The sequence below is a fragment of the Odontomachus brunneus genome, unplaced genomic scaffold (genome assembly GCF_010583005.1).
Source record: "Odontomachus brunneus isolate Ranch 3 - 2012 unplaced genomic scaffold, Obru_v1 Obru_scaffold_022, whole genome shotgun sequence".
In the NCBI taxonomy this organism is placed as follows: domain Eukaryota; kingdom Metazoa; phylum Arthropoda; class Insecta; order Hymenoptera; family Formicidae; genus Odontomachus; species Odontomachus brunneus.
In genome coordinates, this window is record NW_022639472.1 from 877,114 (window position 1) to 895,682 (window position 18,569).

Sequence of the window (18,569 nt, forward strand, 5' to 3'; positions counted from 1 at the left end):
CGCGCGTAGAGTTTAGAAAGCGGCTGTTTATCTCGCGCTCTGAATTCGCTGCACTTTCAAGAGACTTGTGTATTAAGAGACCGGAAACGACGAGAGCGAGCGCGAGGGGGAATTTTTCCGCGGGATTTCATGTAACTATGCAAGCACCGTTAAAGCCGTAATTCTCGCTGCGATGAATGTGAACAGAAACGATCGCCGCGGAAATAACGCGATGGTAAACGCGGGAAACGCTGGTACGTTGAATTAAAAATAGAGAGAAAAAGAGGTCTGAAGATGGAATTTTTATATCTCTCATTTATCAAATATGGCGCGAATTTCTTTTCTCTCTCTCTATTTCTCTCTCTCTCTCTCTCTCTCTCTCTCTCTCTCTCTCTCTCTTTTTCCTCACGATCACGAGGGACGAGGGATACGTGCATACACGCGATCCTCCGCGTGCCCCCGCATATTCACGTCGGTAAGAAGAAAATTGGCGTCTCGGATCAAGGACCCTCCGTCTCTCTTCCTCTCCGCGAAACAGACGAGGAGGGAAGAGCGTAGAGGCGAAAGAAGGAGGTAGAGCAGCCGCAACCCGCCATTCCGCGGTGCCCCCTCCCGCCCCCTGCGAGCCCTCTCTTGACGGGGGGGAGGGAGAGGCCTGGTATACCCACAACCGTGCGCGCATCTTCTCGTTCTCCATCTTTCCCTCTTCGGCGGCAAGAACCCGCGACTTTAACCACAGCAAAGTGGGCATGGCGAACTTAAGGACCGTGACCAATACGATTTAGGGGCGCTCATTTTTCTCGGCCGCCGCTGTAATATCGTCGACTGCCGCGTATTACCTTGAAATCGAGATGACTCCACGGAACCGACGGGATGTACGTTACTTAAGCTCTAATTAGAGCCGAGAACTGCGCACTCCTCTTGGCGCGTGACCTCGCGGCCATGTCGTGTCCGACGTAATCGGTGTATCTTTTATCGATCGCGACGTCGCAACGCGTCCATAACATCCCCCGTAGCCACGTGAGGAGCTACAAATTGCCGCACACTGTCGCGAAGGCAGTGGTGGGCGAAGCGGGAAATAATTTCTGCATACAATGATGTATCAAGGAGTTTGTCCGCTTCAGCTGAAATGCTTAAAATTGCACAATGTCACGTAACATTCATCGCAGCGGGACACATTCGCAGTTCAACTTTCGTATGACTTGCCCGCACTGTTCATGCGAAATTTAATAATCAATATCGCAATTTTTATTTTATAAAAAGTAATGCGTCTAAATAAAAGACTTACCGTTATAAATGTTGCATGTTAGGAAACACAACGTAAGAAAGAATAGCACTCACTGCGTTTTTGTGCAATGATCGATCGTAGTCCGGAAAACTGCTATTTTATTCTCGAAGAAGTAGCATTGTGCTGAATGAAACGTGACAAGGTAGTATCATGAAATTAGGTTGAAATTAACATTTATTATTTAGATAATATTTATTATTTAGATAGTAAAAGACCTATATAAAGACGTATCATTTTTCGATGAATGATAAATTTATGAGTAGTTGCCTTGATGCACCACTATAAACAACCCCTTAAGTGCACCCCTGATATTACACGCCTGGTAATAATTTCCTTAAGTGCACCTGCGATTAACGAGAAGAGGAATCTCTCCCTCACGGTTTCCTTCACTTGCGCGATTCTTTCTCGTGTGAAAAGCGAATTTCTGCGACTGCACAGAGAGGAACGTGTTGCGCTGTAATACGTTGAATGTGTTGGAACTAATATTTGCGCGCGGATATCCCGGAAGCAGTCGCGGCGGCTTTGTATCCCGCTTGTGCTTTCTCGAGAGAAAACGAAATTAGGGAAAACACGGGATATCCAGGTTATTTCCAAAATCAACGCTGGCCGTGCTCGTCCGCGGAACAATCTTCCCGTTCGCCGCGCGCTCAAACAAAATTCGTGACGGACTCGTGAAATCTGGAGCTTATCGTCGAGAGTTCATGCGGAAACAACCGTGGTGTAGTATAGTACCATTCGCGCTGCTCCCGCTCGAAAATAATCAAACCGTTGCTTCGCCGAGGCGAGCTTCCACCGTGTACCGCGCGCAACTCCACAAGCGGGTTATTGGTTTTGTCGGACTCGAGTTGTGCGAATCGCCAAGCCCCCAATCCGTTATACATACCGAACTTCGTAACGTACACCGATGAAGTTTTCATCGTCGACGTGGCGATGCTTCGTTTATGCCTCGAGCGTTCTCGAGTGCATCGTTAAATTTCCCTTGGACGTGAGGGAGAAAGAGAGAGAGGCGTCGCGAGCATCCTCGACGAAGTTTTAACGAACTATTTCGACCCACTTATCTCCCCGTGAATTCGCAACAACAGTTCCGGCCAACGAATCGATAAGAAACGGGATAAGAAGAACGCCAGTGTCGGGAATCTTGCCTGATCGGCACGCGGCGATACACGAGAATACATCAAATTTCGCTAATTTATCAGAATACACCCTCCGACGACGAAATACGGCCAGTAACCAAGGGCGATCCTCGGCCGGCGAGGAGCACGGCGAACAGCATCCTTGGAAGTGCGCACCCGGTCGTCGCACTGGAAAACCAAGATTGCGAGGGGGTGAGGACCCTCGAAAACTCGCGCGCGCAGGGGAGTTACCTAGACTACGGCGAGAAGGAGCCCGAGCCCGGCTCGGTGGCGTGTGTACGTGGGTGGTAGGGCTGCGAGGGGTTGAGCGAAACGCGGAAAAGGGACACCGGTATCGGGAGAATGGGAGAGAGAGGAAGAAGGAGACAGAGACAGACAGATGGATAGAGAGAGAAAGAGAGAGAGAGAGAGAGAGAGACCGTTACGCCGCCTTCGAAACGGCGAGGATTTGATCCTGGCTCATTGTACGATCGAAATCGATGGGATCCAATTAACCTCCCTTTAAGAGGGTCGCGGGCCCTATTGTCCCTCCGTACATACGATTCCGCTCGCGCGACGGCCGCCAGGAGACCTGCGGGGTTAGGTGCCACACGGTATAATCCGCCATAACATTATCGATCTCTTCTCTCATTCGCTCGCTCCCGCGGCGAGCCTCACAAAAGGTATATATACGCTTTCTTATTTCCTGTCTGATCCTTCTGCCCTTCCTCCACGCTTGCCTCCGCGCGTCTTTACGGTTTCCCGACGTGGGGTAGGAGACGGCAGAGAGATGGTCGTTATCGAGATTTCCTCTAATTGATCTCTCCCCGCTGGCGACAAGCGCAAACATCTGTCGGATCGTTTTCGGGCCGCTTCACGTGCGCAACATTGTGCCCGGTGACTTTATTTAATATTAACCCACGGTCGACGTATCATATTTGCGCGTTATGTAGGAAACTCACGCGAGCAGTATTCTGAGTATCTCACGCGAACGATCTCCCGGTTGGAGCTCCTTTAATGACTCCGACAATGAGACACCGCCGTAAATTGCGTACGCGCATTTTAGCCGGAGGTGCCGCGCGATATCTTTTGATAAGGCGAGGTAAGAATGACCGGAGATGACGATCGAGGTGGTTCCCGCGCGAATCGGCGACGAAGCCGAAGCTCTTAGAAACGAACGTCGAACATTGTCGTCGCTCGCGCGTCTCAGTAATGTTCGTTTAGAGGTCGTTAACGGGCCTTGGTCCCGCGTTTGCTCGATCCGGTGCATCGTCACACCGAAATGGCCGACGTCTGGGAAGAGAAGATGAACGCCGGCCGCCACGCGGAAGTTAATATCCGACGCAGGCACGTTTCGAACAATGCGATCTTTGTATGTGCCCGGTTGACCCATATAACATCTCACGAAACAATCGCAACGCGCCGACATGAAGATGAATTAATGATCCGCTGAGTTCAGAAGCGTAAAAAGGCGGCAGGGATGCCTTCGTTGCCTATTACGTTAAACCGCAATTTCATTTCAGCCGCCATTTACAAATTGCTTCCCATTATATTTCCCCCGTGCTCTCATTAGTAACGATGATATAATAATAATCATAATAATAACAATAATGATAACAACAATAATAATCATAGTAATATTAACAATATTAATATCAATGCACTCCGCGAACAAAACACGCTCTAATTAGCATTCCGTCCGCCTTTCATTCCCGCCGAACAATTCCTCGTCGTCTCGTCGAAAGGCTCCGTCAAGTAGATGCTGCGACAGACGTTGTACACAACAGTCATGAATTAAGATTCTACATGACTCTTTCTTTCCTCTCCCCCCCCCAACCTCGCTTTCAACTTTGAGCTCTCTCCCTATCTTTGTTACTTTCAACTTTGAACTCTGTTTCTCTCTCTCTCTCTCTCTCTCTCTCTCTCTCTCTCTCTCTCTCTCTGTATTTCTCTTCGTGACGCATCGACGTAAATTCAAAACACGTCGCCCCGAGCGGAAGCGCCAGGACGGCGACGACGCCGGTCGGGACGCTCGCGTGCGTCGTGGTAGCGTTTCCAGACCCATCAAGCGTCCGCGATAAAAACCGCTGATATATCACGCGTGCTAGGAAAACGGCATCTCCCCCATAACGTCTCTCTTCATTAATCCGAGCCTCGCCTTTAACACGGTCCGCCCATACGATCCCGCCGCCACCCCTTCCCACCTTTTAGCCGTTGCAAATGACCCTACGGCAATTTCGCTCGTCTTCGAGGCGCAAGAAGAAATCGCCCTGTCCTGGTCGCGTTCACTTGTGCAAACGTTCCAGCCGGCTAATGAAGACGCACGAGGACGCCGTTACCGGTCCGCGTTGGAACGCGCCGTGGTTATTAGGCGCGCCAAGAAATTACAGTTATCAAATCCCAGCAATTATAATCGTCAAATGATGTTATCAGATCTTTTTTATTCATAGAATCGACGCGCGTGACAAGTCACGGTTGAAAATGCTCAAGAGATGCGATAAGTCAACCGTTATTAATTGTCTCTTTGATCGCGTTGAAACCGCATAAACTAAACATTCTTTGATAGCTGACAAGTACCGCGACGTCGTTAAATGTTCTCAGCGATCTGCGCTTAAGAAGCCAATCAAATCCCAGTAATTATAATTGTCAAATGGTTATCAGAATTTTTTATTCATAAAATCAACACGTGTGACAAATCACAATTGATATGAAGAGAGATAAGTCGGTTGTTATTAATTATTCCTTTAATTTATCTCGAATTGAAGCTACGTAGATTAAATATTCTTTAATAGCCGACAAGAATCGCGAACTTGAGCGTTCTCAGCGATCTACGCTTGAGAAACCAAGCGGCGAATAGCGCTTCTCTCTCTCTCTCTCTCTCTCTCTCTCTCTCTCTCTCTCTCTCTCTCTCTTCCTTCCTCTCGCTCTTCAGAGTCATCTGACGATCGGATAGTTTATCAGTGTCACCGCGCTCATATCAACCGCACACGTTACGCGCGGCTAACAATAATTTCACTCCTTAATGCCGCCAATAAGAGCAGCAAATCGCCGCGTTTTATCCCGTCGCGGATACAAACGGCCGGCCGAGGCGCGGGTGACACGCCGATTGATGAAGACGCGCGCCGACGTAACTTGTCCGCGTTAAACGTCATAATCTACCGCGGTGATGTATCGAGCCGGCGACCCGAGAGGTCGAGCGCGCGTACTATCACGTAGAATGCACGGCACAAATCACTTTCGTTCCGCGAAATTTCTTTTGTCACGCTCGCGACTTCGTCGCCGCGAAACGCCAGCGCAGATTGTACGAAAGCGCGTCGCTGATCGCTCGCGTAAAATCGCGTCCTATCCATCGGCAATCGTGACTTCCTCCCGATACGCATCGCTCGTTTCGTTTAGTCGTTAACTCATTTGCATCGGAGAAGCGGATGTACCCGTTCATTTTATCTGGCCGTTACCACGGAGGCAGATATATTCACTGCCGAGGTTGAATTAAATCACAAAAATCGTGTGTTTCCAATCTGTTTTGTTTCATTTAACTTTGATCTGGAGAAAAGGAAATGCAATAATATCAAGATATTTTTCAAATTACTAAAATCCCGCTCCACAATAGGCAATAAATCTTCAGTCTTTTACTGTAAGACCAAAACTGTAACGTAATTTTTCACATAAAAACATTTTCCGTGTTGCCAGAAGCCACTGTAAAAAAAATAACACCCGACAAAAATTTAAAATATTTTTTCGGTGGATATTAATAATACAAATATTTAATCGAGTATATAAGCTTTTTATTTAAATAGAATAAACAGTTGCTTTAATAAAAAATCTAAAATTTCAAGAAAATATATATTTTTTTATTTGAAAAATATATTTCATATCAATCCCAATAACAATGAAAAGACATTGACAATAAGTCAATGTGTGTTATGAGCAACCGAGTAAACCGGTTATGAGTAAACGAGTAAATAAATTTTATTCCTTAGATCTTTCTTGTCTCAATATAATGACACGTAAAGGCCGGGCTTGCGTCGTCTGGCAAATGCGAGAAATGTCCTTTGACAGAACGTGATATTTTTGGAATCAGAACAAAAGGCTGAAGACTTGTGCTATTGTGAGTCGAGACTGATGATGTATAAATAGGTGGATTTATCGATGTTATTAATCCGAGGCTGTGAAGGGACGAACGTCGTGGAAACGAATCTTATACTGGCGACGACCTGATCGGTTCCGACAGTGGATAGGTAATTCACGAATTTTGCCGCGGCTTCACGCCGAGTAAACTCGCTGAAATTTGAATATCTTCCGGTGCTATCGCGACGTCGAAGTGCTGGTGTATCGCGCGCTAATGAACATTAGCATATCGTGGGCGCGACATTTAATATCGCACGGAAGAGAGAGCGTCTTGAGGATTGTGTCCGATCCCCTTCGTAATAAAATGATTCCGATGCCGCCGGTGGCCCGTTGCAAAAGTGTCTCGCGTCTCTGTATATTGAAAGCGTTATCCCCGAATACATTATTCATCCCTGTACACTCTTACGCCGTAATGGCGGTTGGCGCGTGGATCGATCTTTACACAATTGCCGTCAAATATTTACATCCAGCGCGTACAACGCGCGCCGCCGAGGGATTGATTCTTTGCGTCTCCCCCTTCCCCCGTCCCCGCCGCGCTCCCGGCCCCCCGGTCATCCCGATGGCCGTGCCAAAGGGCCCGGCTTACATAACAAACAGGCAGAGCGGCTCGAATCCACGAGCGGAACGTGGGAGCGGAAGATGGATTAAGAGATAAGGAGGCGTATCGGGACCAATCAATTACGAAGTCGAGGGGGGGCCTGCCGCGAACAAACTGTATACCGAGAGAGTGAATCACCCGGCGAGAGATCGCGCGCGCGAGGCGTCCCCCAAAAGTGAAACGATTTCTGAAATATTGTCCCGCGCGGCATTCACGCGATAAGGTCGATTGTCGTGATTCCTGTCCTCTCCTTCTCGCGAACATGTCCATAAAATTCCCTAATCGTCCGCTATCGACCGTCTGCGAAACGACGGCGCGGCCGATAGAGCGGAGCATTATCTGGGCGAGAGCGGGGCAGGCGAACGAGCGCACGGTTAAACGAAGATTAATACGCGCCGCGATCCCGAGGTAGAGAGACTGTGTACAAGCGCGTCGACGCCGAGGGAAATTGGTTAAGTTGCAGCCAAGAGTCGTGGCTCTTCGAAGGGAAATTCCCGGCGATAAGTCGCCGCTGAGAGGACGGTATTTAACCCGGCGCGCTATTCATTATTTTTATCTCGCCCTCTCTCTTTCTCTCCCGCTTTGTTTCTCTCTTTCTCTTTCTCTCTCTCTCTCTCTCTTGTGCCGCGCCGTTAGCAATTTGATTTCGGAATTAGTCTCAGTCTCAGTTGACAGGTGCAACGTGGCTGTCGCGCGAATTGTCGTCGAGACGCGGCATCGACAGTCGCCTGTTCATCGTGAGAAATGAGGGAAGAAAATATCGGCTGAACACTGTTGGGCGCGTACGCGCATTTGCGATGCAATTATGAGCTCGTCTGTCAGCGCAGGGAGTAGTAATTCACCGCCGTTTCCGTTGTGCCTATAATCACGAAAGCTTTTAGCGTCCTTCCGCTCTTCCCTCGCGGGGGAGGCAGCGACCTTTTGTCTTTGAGAAATCTCGTCGATGGCGTAAACACAATGCGACCGCCAGCGACATTTATCAACGGAAACGCAAGACAAGTCGATCTTCTTACACGGGATTAGCGCTCGGTATTAGCGCGAAACAATTTACCTAAAACGCTTCGACCTGCCGAAATGGCCGTGCGAGCGCGTTACGTGAACCCTCGGCACGCAGCCGGGGAAACGTAAGCGCAACATCCCGTGTCGGGTTGACGGAGTCGGGAAGGGGACAGCGGCAACAACAACACCACCCCATGAAACATCTCCCATTGTGTTCGCGGAATGACGGAGGCTCCTCGATGGGAAAGAGGAGCCTGAAACGGAACGCTTGTAATTCTCATCTTATCCCGAAAATGGACGGGCGGGCGTGCCACGGGAATCCGCCGCAACAGAATGCACCCCCTTGCAATCAAGTACGAGCTATCAAACGTTTTTCATGGGACGGCTTGTACCTCCCGTTCGGCCGCCACGCTCCTCCATTCATTCATCCGCCACGAACATCGAAGTGGTCCTCGCCAAAGAAATGAAAACCGTCGGGATTTTAATCTGCCCATTAAATGGCGAGTGTACCTGCACTGGCGAGATAATTGGACGGCTTTTATGTAAAGAGAGTCGCAGGCGCCTCCATGTCGAAACTGCGAATCGCGGGCTTCCGCGTTATTTCACTCTTTCTCTCTGTCCGTCTGTCTGTCTATCTCCCTGTACGCAAAAAACGGAATGCGACGGTGAACTGTCAGCAATGTAGCGACGCGAGCGAGCTTGAATTTATCCCAGACGAATCGTCGGGCTCTAATTACTGCATCAGGTTGGTATCGAGCACTGGCAATGAGTCGATATCGATAACGAGTTCGCGCTTGGTTGAGCAATCCTTTGCGGAGAGATGTCTTGGGGAGAGCCGCAGTATCCGGCGCTGCATCCATCTGTCGTTTGCAGCTCATTAAGCGTCATTCGCGTTGCATCCGCGAACGAGAGATCGTTAAACCGTCGTAAAGCGCGGCGGCGGCGTATCACGCAGCGGCGATTTCAATGTGTCGTTGCAGTGCTCGCGCGGTACGTGTCCCGAGCGCGTAAATACGATTAACGGCGCGCGCGCCCTCGCCAATCAGTTGCCACAATAATACTCGTCACGCGCGGCCGCGGGACCGCTCGCGTCCAGGAGAGAGCAGCGGGAAGAAACCTCTCTCTAACGGCTAGCCGATAATTCCGCCATTAAGTCTAATAGGTCGCGCGTAACCGGATCGCCGCGTGTAAAATCGCCCGTCGCGGCCCGAACGATTAGACAAGAGGGAGCCCTGCAAATTACGCCGTTCTTGAGCGGTTTCGCTCTGACGCGCCTCACTTTATCGGTCAGTTTAGCGCGCATTACGCCACTTAAATCGACATTATTGGCAACGCATTTGCCGTCCCGTAATTTACGAGTGCTCGACGCCGCGGCCGACACGGAACGAACTGTCGAGCAAATAGCGCTAATATATTCCGCGTCGTTCTCCGCCGCGATCCGTGCACGTACGTATCCGTGCGCGCATTAAACGCCGCGGATAATAACCGGCCGCAGGAGTTCTATCTCGCGGAAGCTCACGTGCCGAGCGAACGACATGCGTAAGCGACGCATGCAAAATGGACAAGAAAAACAGATGTCCCAGGCGCGCGTACACGTACCACAAACATTTGTTACTCGCCGAGGAACTTATTTCGCCTCCCTTGGAGCCCATGCGGGTCATATCTTGTGTATCAGCCGAATCGATCGAGCTATCGCACGTTGGCGATCGTCGCAGCCGCGTTGGCAGACCCCGTGAAAAAAAGAGCTCGCGGTGAAATCGCAAACGGGCCATCGATCGCGATTGCGCGCGTCACGTGCAGTCTGGAAATCGGTGCTCCGATTGCAAATGTGTACGCGTGTCTCGAACTGGATAACGGCGTGCGATATCGCCACGAGTTCAAACAGAGTGTGTACGCTCAGCCGAGCCCGAGGAGGGAACGAAGAAGCCTTTGCCTCACGTTTCGCCGTACGGGAGCCGCGGGCTATGAAACAAATCAATAGTTTGTACCAAAGTGAGCCGAGGAAGAGGCCGGGCAAGGCGAAAACTGAGAAATGAATCTCGCGAGAGGCGGAGAATGCGAGAGAAATAGAGATAGATAGAGAGGGAGAGTACGAGAGAGAAAGAGGGAGGGAGGGAGAGAAGGAAAAGAGGGTGCGAGAGGACGTCGGGATGGGGAGGGAGGGAGGGAGGGAGGGAGGAGACGGATAGGGCTGTTCGCAGGGGTGGTGATTGGATGGAGTTGCTCAGGATCCCGTGAAATGATATCCATCGGAGTAGAAACAGATAACGCTCCTCCGCTTTAGTTCGCCCGCCTTGCCTTTCGACTCCCAACGCTTGTAATCGGTCGCGAACGAGCGCGCGGTCGCGCGAAATCGGGATCGACCAAACGAGCGTCCCCGGCCGCTGCAGTCATTACCAGGGGAGAAAGTTTTCGGGCTTGTCCGCTGGAGTCGGAGGGGTCGTGAAATTTCGCGAAACTCGTCGAGGCGCCGCGGGGAGACCGGAATCTCAGATAGGAAAGTCGTCGCGCAATTCGCATCGGCGAACTCTCGAGTCGCGGTCGATCATTTTGCGCGTAGCTCATCAACGTGACGAAAGCGGTATAATCTCCCTCTCTCCCTCCCGCCCCGCAGCTCGTATTCCAAGTCGCAAATATAATTCGCTTCGATGAGACTTTGTCTCCTCGCGGATCACGAAGCGACCTCTGTACGTAGCACGCTGCCGCTTCACTCGATCGCTCCTGCGATCCTCGAGTCTTTGAATGGCAGCACTTTTCTCTACGTCGTGAAAAAAAAAAAGAAAACGCGGCGAAAGAGAGGAGCAGGCGTGGCAGAGAAAAAGGCACCGCGCGAACCCCCCGGCCGAGGTAGAAGTGCACTACAATAAACGCGCGGCGTAACTCGAGGCCGTCGCGGGGAGCCGTGCCGCGGAAATGGAAACGCGCGAAACGAGAAATCGGTTGCGCCCTGGTAAAACAGGGCGCGCATTCAATGGGGCGGTTCAGCCGTCGCGCGAGAGGGTGCAGCGCGGGATGGGCGAAATGTGCTCTTTTGAACGCACGTCGAGGAGGCATCGCTTCGTCGACGGGATGGCGATGCCGAGCTTAGGGTGGTTTCGACTTGAATACGTGTGTACACACACACACACACACACACACACACATACAGAAACGAGGCGAGGTGCCAGCGTTCCAAGTCGGTGACCCAGCTGCGCGCTGACAGTTGTCGACTCTTTGTCAATTTCCCTAAGCGATTGGACCAGACAACGCCCTTCCGAAGCCCGAGAGCTCCCGCGCTCCTCGCCCCTGCTCGCGCGAGATATCGCAACGCTCGAGTGCCGGCACTCGTGTATTTTCCCATTAAGCACGTACACGTGATTACAGAGCGAAGTCGCGCGCGCCCTGCGCTACCCCATGTGTACGCGCTTCTTGGACTCGGAGACTAACGGCATTTAAACGGATCATCGGTCGAACGCATCTGGCGAAAAGTGCAATTAATAATTTAACGCGGCCATATGCCGGGTCGTGTAATATTTTGTCGAGGGGAGAATAAAATTGGGCCGGCGCGCGAAAACGCGAGTTTCGAGCGTAATTCGCAGGCGATAATTAGAAGGCAGCGGCGTGAATTTGCACGATTTTTATAGCTTACGGTCGAAAGAGGTTGTCAAGATGAAGATGCGTATCTCGAAATATGCGAAAAATGCAAATCAGCTCGAATAAATCGCGTCTACAATGGCTACACACCGTCGCGATATAAATCACGGTCATCCGTAATGGGCCCTTTTTTCTTTTTTAAGAACATGCACGCGAGTGAGAGAGAGAGAGAAAGAAAGAGAGAGAAATGGATGCATAGATGGATAGACTGTTAATTGAAGCACACAGCGCTATGGCATATTCGCGCGCAAAAACGCTAGCATTCGGCAGCGCCAAGTGGACGCAACTAATTGGCCATGCGGCTTCGATAAATTTTTAGTGGGCGCACACAGATAGCCACGAAATTTTACTCCGCAATCGGAGTACCTTCGTCGTACCATCGACCGGCCAAAATCGCACAATCGACAATACTAACGGGAAATGAGAGACATCGAAGAGCGCAATCTACTGAAAATGGTACGTGCATGCGTGCGCGTGCATGCGTGCGGTGTGTAATGGCTGTGCTCGCACATTCAGCGAGCACACAAGCAAACAGGTAGCGCTCATACCGGAAGTGAAATATGCATCGCGCGATGAAAATACGCGCGGCCGCGGAATTTATGGAAATGTATGCACATCGCGTAAGTCGGTAAATAAGGTGCAACACGCGTTTATGAATAATCACGTGCGGCTGAAGTAGTCGATCGCGTTTAGGAGGAAGGTGTGAGCGCCGCACGTCGCAACGGAAGTCGCAATTCCTAGCGGCACGAAGGTTCGAGACTCGAAATTTTAGCTATACTTTCGACCTGAACTCTCTAGCGTTTGTATATTTCGAAGGATCAGTGTATGTGTAACATACGTGGAAACTATAAATTATTACTTGAGGCTTGTAAATGGCAGAAAACGGACAAAATCCTGCTGGTAGCTTCTAGAGAAAATTTCCCTGTCAAACTGTAGTTGAGTGGAATCATAAAAGGTTAATATAGGCTTCAAAATGTTAAAGAAGGCGGTCAATGAAATTTTGAAGTCGAAAGTATAGAATTAAAATTTCGACTCGGAAATATATATGTAAACAAAAGAATTACTCACAAATAAACCTACCCAAAAGGTACACTCCGATTTCTTTCTAATTTAGCAAAAATGTAGAAATATAAAAATATTTAGATCATATTTTTTCATTTTGGCCCACTTTGAGTTTCACGGGCAGTTTATAGCTGTTTAATGTTCTCACTCCTATAATCAAAAAGTAAACAATAAAAATGCATTAGAAATAAATTTGAATACAAGATATAGTTAAATAATTTTAACAAAATCGGCATAGCTGAGACACGAACCATTCTAAATTTCTTTAGCCGAGATTCCAACCGAAATATTTCAAATCTGTGCTAAATTAGTCAAAAATGGTTTGAATCTCGGCCAAACTAAGAAATTATTTACATGAATAATTTTTTTCAACTTTTTACATGTTTTATTTAAACATTTTATTACTTATACAAATAATTTTATACATTTGACTTATTCATAATAAGCAAATCAAAAACACCTATATTTTGCATTCAATTTTATTTCTTTTATTTTATTTCTGCATTTTGTTACACTTGTTGATGATAAGAGTGAGAACATTAAAAAGTTATAAACTGCCCGTAAAACTCAAAGTGGACTAAAATGAAAAAATATGACCTAAATAGTTTTTGTATTTCCACATTTGTGCCAAATTAAAAAGAAATCGGAGTGTAACTTTTTGGTAGGTTTACTTGTTATTGCATTTAAAAGTCTATTTTTCCAACCTATTGATAAGTTGATTAACAGTTAAATTATATGTCTGTCTTTGTTTTTTCTTCAAATTAAACAAAAAGAAACATATTATGTAAATTTAACTGTGAATTAGCTTACCAAGAGGTTTAGGAAATCAGCTCTGAATGACAGAAAATACCTGAAGTCCCATTTGTAAGTTCTAAAGAGGATTTCTCGGTGGACGCGGAGATGGAAAATATAATCACCGATCGCGTTGAGATCTTCGGAGAAATCCTTAAACGTGACATTTGCGAGATACACGCGCTACGTTCGTCTCGTTCGTGTTGCCCGGCCACGAGTTACACCGAACTCGCGGAACGTTCTCCCTCGTGTCTAAGCGATACTAACGGTACGGGCTCTGAACCCACAGCCGCTCGTGAGCCACGAGAAGTTCCCCAGTTGGAAGTGTCGCGGATAACGCGGCATCGTCGCTCCTACGTGTAAACAATAAAGTGGCGACCGGGTGTAGCTGCGAGTGCATGTCGGCGACCCTCGTACTTTAGGGTCAGTATCGCGGGACACGTGGAGGATTCGCGGAGGATACGCCTATATACGTGCACACATAGACACACACGTCCGCCTCTTTTCACAAGCCGGCGGAGTCACGTACTCGCCGTTCCACACGGATATCGCGAAGCGGAGCGGCGCGGCGCGGAGTTCGCGAGAGAGAACCGCCGCATTACCGCGTGGTAATCGCAATGATTACGAGAGCCCCGGGGTGCTGAGTATATGTAAGAACCGTGTACGCGATCCGCGCGAGCGCCGTATATAGGCCGCTTTACGGACCGCGCGCTCGATTCGGATCGGGCGGGCCCTAACGAGGAAGAAAGAGTGCTAAATGTTGAAGAAATTACGAGGCGGCGCGGGCCGATCGGTATCGCGGTAATGCTGCGTGATCGACGCTTCGCCACGCGCGACGAGTCTCTCGTCTCGAAAAGCCTGGGCTTTTCCAGGCCCGGCCGCGATGGGAAACGACGGGAAGTCATGATGGGCGTGCGAATGCAGTTACTCGGGGATAAGGAGAGACGTCGTGTATACGGTTTAACGTAAGGATACGCGCTCACCCTGTAACTTGCGTGATAGAGTTATCGTTGCGTCCACGCGTACACCTCTCATCATCAGTTGTCGGATTATTGTGTTCAGCAATAATTACGGCGAATATCTGTGGCAGTCTTAACTCGTACGCCTCTTTGCACGACACGGCGCGTGAATAAGATGGATATCGATTACACAGTTTCAAGTTGAGATACGTACATTTTTTGCCATCTCCTTATTTCCTATCTTCCTTAGTTCCTAGGGGAACAGGACCCCTTGAATACCAATATTTCTCCAACAATCCTCTCTTCGCGATATACGTACATGACGGTGAGGCCATTATCTTTTGATATTTTAGGATTTAAGGTTAAATATCTTTGCCGCGTAATTCGATGATTGAATTTCCGACCTTAGCTGTGAATCAAACCTTTTTGGTGACGGAGGGTTTGAAGCTATTAATGTCTAGACACTAGTACTCTTTGAACATTCTTATTGTTTTGATTTCTCTAAATACGAATATTTAAATTTTCAATGTGGAATATATACATATGGTCGATACATGTGTATACATATTCTATATTGAAAGTTTAAATATTCATGTTGAGAGAAAGAGAGAGAGAGAGAGAGAGAGAAAAGACAAAAACAATAAGAGTTTAGAGTTGGATACCAGTGTTGTATGACATTGATTTCACCTTAATATTAAGAAAAAGAAACCTACCCTAAATATCGACAGGACTTTCCGCCACGATTCGCCAACAAATTTGGCTTCCGGCGTCTATGTCATTCTCATCGCTCAATTCGCGCCCCTTTCACTCTGTAAATCACTTCCGTCTCCCCGGGAGCCGATCGATGTGTCACTTGCCGAAAATGGCACCGTCTATTTTGGCCGTCATCTCCGGATCACAGTAAACCTCGTTCCCTCGAATTCGCTGTTGTTACCATCGTTCCCGATGGAGCCTCTGAACGTGCAGTGATAATATTGCGCCTTAAAAGAAAAGGGACCGGAGTCTTGGACGGTTGCGAAAACGCCTTGACCAAGGGAGGAAACGATCCGTAGAGTGTTGTTTGAGAACGCGTTAACTTTTTAAGGCACTCTGTTATCGCGCGCGGGCACGGATTCGCAGCGTGCATTCCGTTGTCGAGCCTCGATCTCCGAGAACGAGAAAACAAGGGGCCCGCGTTGGCGCGTCCGTATAGCCGCGTTCTAAACTACGTCTATGTAAATCGAAGTATACGATCGTAGCTTGAGCAAATGTTGCGCAAACGCATCTGCACTTGTAAAAGCACATACACACACACAGAGCCACGTACAACGCAGACATCCGTGCGCGAAAAGCAAGAAAAATTCCTTCGAAATCACCGAGTCACCGAGAAGATAAACGCGAGAGGTAAGACGCGATAAGACGGAGTCAGAGACGTCAACACACGTTTCCTCCTAACGAAGATTCTCCTTTAGGAGCGAAGGGAGTCTTTGCACTTTTCCACACAGTTTCTCTTTATACGGCAAAGCTTGGAAACCGACTATTCTGAGAGACGATCGCTTCCTCAAATTTACACTCTTCTTCAAACTGTTATCAACCTAAATACGGATGCGTGCGAAGCGCACACACGTGTGCTTCAACGCGTGCAAAAGCAAATTTACGCTTGCGCGCCAAGAAGAAAACACGGTGCTCCTCTTTCTCCATCTCTCCTGTCTAATATCGTTTGTAGTGACTTGCATGAAAGATTTCCAAAATGTTAGGTCTGTTCGAACAACTTCTTCACTGGTACAGCAAGTTAAAGGAAAACAAGTATACTTTCTTTCACTTTAACTTATTACACTGGTGTGCAGTAATTCAAAAGTTGTTGGAAAACGAACAGACCTTATATTGTTGTGTACCTAAAAAGGTTTTTTAACCCCAAAGTTAAATATCTCTCTCTCTCTCATTCTCGACACCGTAAATACTCGAGTCGACTTTCGCGGCGCAAGTTATCGATCCCTGCGATCGTCCGTTTGGCTGCGAGCCACGGACAAGTGAACTTTCCCTTATCGAGTGGCGCGATCATCGCATAAGTATTGGGTAAGGACGGTCACGTGTCCACTTCCTTACAGGTATCGATCCTTTTGCGAACGTGCAGACGAGCGCTCATAGAAAATGACGCCTTCGGGATGACGCAAACGCGCGCCCGCTCGCCTGCGCTCGGCGAGATTTTTCGCGAGACGGTGGAAGCACGCGCGAAGGTGTAGCTGACGGACGGAGCGAGGGATCTGATAAAAGGTGTATATACACCAATCGGTATTCTCGCGGCTGATAGACCGATAATCTCGAAATACATGGTCCGTCCCGGACAGATCATTAATCGGCGTTATGACAATGTCTAGTTAAGGAGAGAAGCAGAAAGGATATACAACAGAACGCTCTCCGGCGTTCTTGCGTAATCGACTTTACGCAATGCGCATTCCGCGCAGGCGAATGCGCAGTCAATATACATTTCGCGTCTATAATGATGTCTACTGCGTTTGACATTCAGCGGCGCGCGCGATCCCGCCGAGGCGTTAAACTCCAGCTGCGCATATTATCGACTGCATTGAGTTATCAAGTTGATTGCTCGCGCCGCCCGGAGAATATTCTCCGCTTATTAGCCGCGCATTAGAAGACGCGCTTTACGTCTTTTTACACGACAGTCCGCTCGTAAACATCCTAATCCAAGCAATGCGAGCCGTGCAAGTCGAATGATCGGGCGGAATATTCGCGCGAGAAGCATTTCATTGCGTAGAACGACGATTCGTTTCTCCTCCTGCCGAAGTCGCGACGTCTCGCACAGCAACGCGTGAGAAAGATCGCCTCGTGTCCGCAATAAAACTTCCGCTTTCCCTCGTGCCAAATTTATTAGCGGCCCATTGTACCCCGCGCGCACTCGGAGGTGCGTACACACACACACGCACATGCACGCACCAGGTGCACCCAGCTGTCGCGCGCTGACACGTGTTCCGATTCGCACGTCGACGGAGGGGTGGGGAGAGGAGAAAAGCTCTTCAGAACGCGGCATCGTGGGCCCGCCACTTTGTAGCTCCACTATACACCGATTCGTGTTGAGTTTCGTGTGGCAACACCCGACATCGGCGTCACTTGTGCAGTCGTAGGTCGCGGATAGATTTCTCTTATGGGAAACGACCAGCGGTGCCGCGCCGTTATGGACACTATAACGGCGCGCCGGCTTTCTCCTCGGTCGCGCTTTGTCCGGGGGGTGTCGACTGTCGCAGCGAGCCGTTGCCTAACGCCGGTTTTGTCATCGACTTCAGCGATGACGACGGCGACTTTGTGGTCTCAGCACGCGCGCGCTCTTATCCGAAAAATTTGTCGAAAAAGTGGCGGAAGGACGCAACATTGCTGTCCGAGTTGGTTCGCGGTCCGGTTCGGTGAATCCCACGATTTCACGGAGATGTGCGTGGCTGACAAGGAACGCACTTTCACGTTCAAGACAGAGAAATAAAGCGGAGCGTTTTGCGACAACGCGACCGCGCGCGCGCGCGCGGAAACGGCGTGTGTCACAATCATTTTGGTTTCTCTGTCGTGATTACGCGAAGCGTATCCCATCCGGCGAACGTATTAAACCCAATAAAGGTCCATCGAGAGAGCGAAGGGTCACGCACGCAGTCTCGAATTACACGGTAGACTTATTTAACGTGGCCGCGGCACGGCCCTCCATGCGGAACGCATGCTGCATTATACGTGTTCCATGGCGTATTACAGTAATACTCCGCGATAAGCCACTAATCTTTATAAGGGATCGTCCCAGTTGGGACAGCGCGAGCGTAATCTGTCGAGAGGGCGGCCATTAAGCGTCTAAAAAAAAATTTGACCCACCCCGTTGAAGCACGATATATCACTCGGTGCCGACCTTAACTCCGTCCACTCTTCCCCTTTTTTTGTCCCCCACTCGGTTCCCTCGCCGAACTCTCTTCCTCTCTCGCTCTTCTCTCTCTCTCTCTCTCTCTCTCTCTCTCTCTCTCTCTCTCTCTCTCTCTCTATATATATATATA

General features: G+C 49.2%; 1 protein-coding gene across 1 annotated transcript in view; it reads left to right on the top strand.

Annotated features, from left to right (window-relative positions):
* The window catches only part of LOC116842206 (ephrin-B2), a 517,056-nt gene that overhangs the window by 47,203 nt on the left and 451,284 nt on the right, over positions 1-18,569 (top strand). The gene's annotated exons all lie outside the window — the stretch shown is intronic.